This window comes from Castor canadensis, chromosome 10 (assembly GCF_047511655.1).
Source record: "Castor canadensis chromosome 10, mCasCan1.hap1v2, whole genome shotgun sequence".
In the NCBI taxonomy this organism is placed as follows: Eukaryota; Metazoa; Chordata; class Mammalia; order Rodentia; family Castoridae; genus Castor; species Castor canadensis.
This window is the reverse complement of record NC_133395.1, coordinates 81,256,616-81,264,021: the sequence shown is the minus strand read 5'-3', so window position 1 is coordinate 81,264,021 and position 7,406 is coordinate 81,256,616. Positions and strand designations below refer to the sequence as shown.

General features: G+C 30.8%; 1 long non-coding RNA gene across 1 annotated transcript; it reads right to left on the bottom strand.

Moving 5' to 3' along the window:
• Window positions 1-1,489: 1,489 nt before the first annotated feature.
• On the bottom strand, window positions 1,490-6,934 carry LOC141411328 (uncharacterized). Its single transcript, XR_012436099.1, has 3 exons — window positions 6,860-6,934; window positions 3,647-3,807; window positions 1,490-1,614 (listed from the first exon to the last, which is right to left on the bottom strand). It is a non-coding gene; the product is annotated as an uncharacterized lncRNA (long non-coding RNA).
• Between the last annotated feature and the right edge of the window lie 472 nt (window positions 6,935-7,406).

The window sequence follows — 7,406 nt, the reverse complement described above, 5'->3', positions numbered from 1 at the left end:
ACTGGATATGGTCAACCAAAATGTACAGGAGACACTCAAGAAATTCCAAGACAACAAAAATAGAGAATTTGAGAAAGCACAAGAACAAATAAAAGAAACTATATAAGCACTGTTTAAACACCAAAGTGAAACAAAGAAAAACACCAAAGTGAAACAAAGAACACAACAAATAAAAAGATAAATGAATTCAGGACAAAAATAGACAATATTACAGGGAAGAAAAGAAAATTTTACCTTACTTTATCCTCATGGATTTCACTTAACCTATAATCATCTTTCACTTATAAAGGACCACCAGTTAGTGAATGGGCCTTGCCATTCACTGGTAATGATAGATGCTTTGACATTCCATTTTTCATTTTCCTTTTTCTTTAAATTCCTTCACGTGCAATGCAGAACCACTAAAATGCCATTTAAAACCCATGGTTTTTGCATAATTCTACTAACAAAAATCAAAATACATTTTGGGCAAAATTGCAATGCTTTCCTGTTTTAATTTATTGACTGATTCAGAAAAGCCATGTAGTATAGGTAAATACTATGAAAAACAGATTTATATACAATTATGAACCAATGTGATATACATAAGACTCAACATATAGAAAGTTGTATCTGAGTGTAAAAAAGACTTTACAAAAGAGATAAAATATAAAAAAGGAGCTCACCAGGCTAAAAGGAGAGGAAAAAAGTCATTCTAGTTAAAGAATAGAGTATAAGAACAAAGATTAAGTCAATGGCACCTACATTTCCTAGGAACTTAGAAGCAAAAGCACACAATACACAGAAGTAAGTGGTAAGAAATGAGTGTTACACCAAACTTGAATGCTACACTGAAACACCCGAACATACTGTCTATAGGCAATGATTCTTAGACATGGGAGTAATAATTACATTCATTCTACATTTGTGGTTTTATTTTTAAATATGGTAGTTTAATTTAGATGAAAATTTCTTAAATCACATGAAATAAATTTTCTAAGTGTTTTGAGATAAAATCCTACTTCTAAAATAAATATTTATCATTATATATACTTCAAAATAACAATATTCTATTTAGTTATGAATTTGTTTGAAAATAGTGATTTGTCAAATTTCATATGCCTTTGGTATCTAATCTAGTATCTAATCCTAATATTTAAAAAGCTGGCTTTATTAATAGACTATTGTAACTGTTTTTATAAGGAACAAATACATGGAATGGTCACATGATATTGATATCATACAACAGCAAAACATTCCAAAGGGACTGAACTTTCACACTGGAAATTTTCCCACTACAGACTGTTATCTGATGAAGCTCCTTAATGTGCCAAAAGCAAATTATTCACAAGAAAAATGGTATGTAGATAACTATTTTATATCTAACCAAAGTCAGTAATTTTCTCTCTGAAAGATGTCTAATCTGATCAAATGCACTTCAACAAACATGCTTCCAGTGCCTACAAAAGCAAGAATAGCATTGAAATAGCCATGCTGCTGCAGAGAACAACCCACTTACCTCTCAAAACTGGCCTTCTGAAGCTTGGCCCATTTTTAACTTCCACTCTTCCCAGGTGTCAACCCACTTACCTTCTCAATGTCAACAACTTGCTAAACTCCCGTCTTCCAAAAACCCTATTTAAGATAAGCAGGTTTTTGAGTTAGAAGAGACTATACTTGACTGATATAGCTCTTGTTTATCATGGAAAGCAACACACTCAATTTTTCTCATTTTGAAAATAAAGATAAGTCTGTGAGTAAGGACTTCTTCTAGGACACCATTGTTAAGTGGCATAACAGAGGAATCATCTGATTTCCTTCTTTTTGCTACATTTTTCAGTCCTTACATAATGACCATGAAGTACATTTTAGCACTTAAGGGTTTTTTTATTACAAGCCTGTGTCATTTTTAAAAACTCTACTTGGTGAAGGTATTAAGTAATAAATTCACAAAATTAAGGACTAAAGTAAAAGATCTCTTACAAAGTTTTAGTTTTATATTACATAAGCTGATTATAATTTGCTCATTCAAAGACCACAGAGAGACCAAATTGTCAAGGGCAGAATTTCTTCCTTGATAAAAAAATCATCTGATTCTATGATATTTTAAACTAATTGAATATATGATATAATTAGTTATATTGTAATAATAACATAACAGAGATAAAAGGGGAGAACTTCTGAAAATAATCTGATTTTTCAAACTGAGATAATGTACAATGTCTATGAAGACACTGTGGAAAAGATGGTATATATACTGAAATGTATTATTATTTAAAAGGTCAGTGGCATGCATGGAGAGTGCCTTTAAAAGAAGATTCACACACTCTCAGCATCTGCATTTAGTGCAAGTGTTAGCAAGTTAGTGCTTTTGGGCCCCTTGTAACTCTTTGCCTGCTTTATGTTTTGATTTTGGGCTTTGGGTTTTTTTGTTTGTTTTTGTTTTTTGTGGTTCTGGGGACAGAACCATGGGCCTCAGTTACATTAATCAGGCACTGCATCAATGAGCTATATTCCCAGCCCTGTAAACAAAGTTTTAATAAAATGGACTCTCATTCACTTACAATTTACAAGAGGTATTGGATGATAACAATAGAGACATTATGGTCCATGGTCCACAAACCTAAAATATTTATTATCTGGTCCTATGATGAAGAAGTTTGCCAATTTCTGGTTTAGTATATCAGATATCACTTGAAGAAATTTTAGTAAGTTTCAGGAATAGACAAGAATACCCATGTGGATTCTTTAGCAATACACTATTTAGCAATACACTATTCATTTGGTGGTAAGATGTTACAGTAGTCATGCATTTGGAATAAAAAACAAAACTATTGGGTAATACTTTTATAGGTCATGATGTAGAGTGCCAATGCGGCAAGTAGCCTCCTTTTGCAGCTCAATAGATGTTGCAAGTATTACTAGAAAATTTGCTTAAGATGTGTCATTAAAACTGAATTCTCCAAACAGATTTTAATCAGAAAATAATCAGCATAGAAAATCTAACCTCACTTATTGTTTGCACACTATATTACTTTACATAGATGATAATTTGTTTCCTTATTGATAACAATTCTCATTACCTCCAACTTCATGATATAATGGTATAATAAATACCTTAACACGCATATATATATATATGTAAGTTTCCTACATAACTACCGAAAACACAAATATTGCATATAATTCATGAACATTTGTATATATATACATTTAAAAGTAAAACACTATTAAGTATGTGTACTTATTTTATGTTATATACATTATATAATGAATGTACTTAATATAGGTATGTATGTGTTTACAAGTCATATTTTCCTGTCCCAGAAGGATTCAATCCTACAAGTGAAGTTGTTATGCTAACAATGATATAATTGAAATTTTAATATGCACCAATAAATTATTCCTCAAAAATTATTTATCAATTTTATTTATAAAAAGTGCATGACAATGTCTTTTTCTTTACATTTTCAATCATCAGTATTATTTTTAAATAAAATATTTACAGTTGAATTGGAAACAATGATATGTCATTATTTATATTTTTCTGATACCCTTGCAAGGCTGTAAATTCCTAATATCAAAAAATGTGTTAGTGATGAGTATTAGATCAAATTAAAAATTTTTTATAGCAGTTATCTATTGATAAATTTCTCTACAGCCTTACCCATCATGTTCTCCATTCTCCTTAACAGAAAATTGCTGGTGAGCAACTCTCCTGCTGCTGTTGTGTAGAATCAACTCATTGTTAGCAGCAGTGGCACCACCACATGGGATTTCTCCTACTTCCTCTTTTTTTGTCTTGTGCTTCTTCATTTTTTCTTCAGCCTTTAATGAAAATTGATACTAAGGATAACGGATAGTTTTCAATAAGGGAAATTTGTTGTTTTTATGGAACTGGTCATTTGAGTCAGTCTAATTTTTTATTTTAGTTCATAAAAAGTATTTTTGTAGAATTTCATTTTATCATTTCAAGTGATTAAAATTTTCCTACATTCTGCTGTTTGAATGAAAATAACATCTTTTCAAAACTTCAAAAAGGGCCATTCTTCATTTCCTGCCTTTTTAAAATCCACTCTTTGTTATCTAACATTTTTACTCCCTATGAAAATGGCAGAAATAAAAAGACGAATGTGTCCTTTTCTGTGTTTACTACCTAGTTTTACCATAAAAAGTGAGCTTTAGAGACTGTGATATTATGGAGCTTTAGTAATAAAATAAAACCTTCTCCTTTCTTGCTACACTATTTCCCCCACTGACTTTTACAATTATTTTTCATTTAGGTATTGAGACTCAAAAACGTGAAGGGTCTCACAGAAATGTATGAAGCAATGTTTGCCACAAGACAAGAAGCAGAAAGAAACTACTGTGTTTTCATTTGTAAAATGAGATGATTCCAAAGTTTTACATTCAGTAACCATAAAAGTTAAGTAATTACCTACTGAAAATAGGAGTAAAAACAAGAAAAGTTCAATGATTCATTCAAAGATGCTAAGAGGATTAGCTAGCATTTCATGATATCAAGAGACATAATACCATTCTGTAAGTCCTGAATTAGGTACATTATCTGATATATTCATTAATTTAACCAAATAAAATAAGCCTGTAACTTTGACAAAGTAGTCTCATGCCTTTACTTTTGAAGAAGGTCTTGACATTTTTGTACAACTTTAAAGCTCAATATACCTCAAATCTCAGCTTCTCTTTGGAATCGAATATCAAATTTTTGGCTAAAGATCTATGTTACTAATGTGATAAAATTCTATATGCCAAAACTCACCAAACTTCACTTAAGAACATAATATAAAAGGCTAATTTGAGAGGAGAAATAAATTTTGGAGATATACATGTTTATTGTCAAAATTGCTTAAAGTCTTGTTGGAATTATAAGTTAGATTAGTTTGAGTAGAACAGAGCAATTGTGCAAATGAAAGCACAATAAACTTATGGTTTGGGCTCAAAATATTTGCTGCAACTCTGGAACATAGACCCATTTTTATACCTTCTTAGTGATTTCTCTCTTCCCACTACATTCTCATTTAATGGTTTAAATAAATGAAATTTATTATTAAGTCAATAGTAAACAGACTCCTATAGTTTATTATATGTATTCAGCAACTTCTATGATTATCTTGATTCAGAAGCTCATATGGTTCAGGGTAAATGACTTTTCCAGTTCATATGCCTGTGGAAGACTGATAGAAAGACTGAAGATGATTAAGGAACAACATATATGAGAATGTTTCAAACATGCTTACTCATTTGTGCTAAATTGTACATATTTTTCCACCTTAATATCTCTCATTTGATCAACATTTCCTCATGCTTTTACACTTAAGGAAGTCTTGAATGTACAGATATATCACCTCTATCATAATCCATATTTGTTTGTTTCCTGGAGTATTTTTTTTGTAGATGGGATAGTGGAGGACTAATTTGCTGATTTGATTCTCAGATTTTTTTTTTTTTTTTTTGGTGAGGGTGCTTGTTTTCAAAATAACCTCATCCTTCAGTAACCAAAGAGTGCAGACTGAGAAAATATAAAAAATTATTAAAATTTAACTGCTAATCTTCTTAATGTATGTTTAACTTCCCCAAAATGACTGAACTGTAACTAAAAAGTGAAAAGTAATTTACCTTACTCTAACATAGGAGAAAACATGAGCCAGCAAACTTAACTTCTCACTATTTGTTTGGACTGAACTTAATTCAGTAAATGTGTTAAATTTACTAAAAACTGAAATAGATACATTTTTGTGGTAGTGGGGTTTGAAAAGGAGGGCCTACACCTTCAGCCACTCCACCAGCCCTTTTTTGTGATGGGTTTTTTCAAGATAGGGTCTCGTGATCTATTTTGTTGGGGCTGGCTTGGAACTTCAATCCTCCTGATCTCTGTCTGAGTAGCTAGGATTGCAGGTGTGAGACACTGGCTTCTGGCTGAAACAAATGATTTTGAATATTATAAAGACTTCCTCACAACAAGACTTTTTTCCTTACCATACATTAACTAGTGAGAATTTATTCTGAGTTGAAGTCCTTTTTCTAGAGCTCAATAATTACAGAAAAGGCAAACTTTATATTTTTCAGAGCCAAAATAATTAGCACCAATCACAAAGAAAAATAAATGTCTATATTTGCATTCTAGTTATATAACATAATGGTGTTATGCACATATATGAACTATATGTATTAAGCCCAGTTCTGAAATATTCTGATATACCTATAGACACTGATAAAAGTGGTGTCATTATATTTACCAATCTCTGATGTTAAAAATGAAATAAGGTAGAAAGTTATTGTTTGTACCTAATATAAAAGGTCTTTTTCTGGGAGATATAATTCTGTAATAAAGGGAGTGAGTTTCATTTTACAACACTATTTTCTCCCTCAACATAAACACAAAAGTCAATTAGAGACCATAAGGGAGAAATAACATTTTTATCATTGGCAAAACAGAATTATATTATGAAAACTACGAATTTTGAACCATAAGGGATGATCACTCTTCATAATCAATACAATTCAATAGCCATCATTATATTGTTCCTAATTTAAACTGTATAATCATAAGGCTCAAATTTAATCTTGCCTTCTTTATCACGCCAAAGAGATTATACAAAAGGAAACACCAGAAATATTCAGAAACAGACTCTTGCCTCAATTGCATGGATAAATTTAGCCATAAGTTATTGTATAATGTAGGAATGCTTTAAGTTTTATAACTTGCTTCTCTGTTTGTAAAATCAGACAGTAATATGAACTTGTGATGTAGTTATTCTAAAAGGCAAATCTGGGAGGCAATTTTATTTCACCTATGAGTCTTTATTAAAGCAAAGGAAACAATATTAAACCAGATACTTAAACTGATGTTTTCACATACCTTTGGCTGGTTATTTTCACCATGATCAAGCTTTGTTTGCTCTTTCTCTGATGTCACTCCTAAGTCTGGGTCTGTTGACAAATCCATACATTTAGATAAATAAACAACTTGGAAGGATTGATAAAAGTAATAGTTTGTATAAAAATAGAAAACAACTATAATAACAATATAATTTTTTATTATATCAATTAGAAATTTAAATTACATTTAATCTTGAGCTTAATATACACTTCTTTGCAAAGTACTTCTAGATAATTAAACATCAACTAATCACTTGAAAAAAATGCTAGATGTCACCAGGTTCAAACTTTAAACAAGCCACAAAATATATTCTTTGGTTGATTTCTAATACTACTACTACTCTTGGTGCCTTTATCTGTGAACATTTCATTCCTTGTATCTGTAACATGTTTTTGTCCATGTCATGATAAAGATCTTTTCTTCCTTAAAGACTCACTCTGTTGTGTGAAGTCATTCTTGCTATGCCTATTGCTATGCTTTTGAGAGAAACACACATCTTTTTCTTAAATACCTTAATATTTTGTCA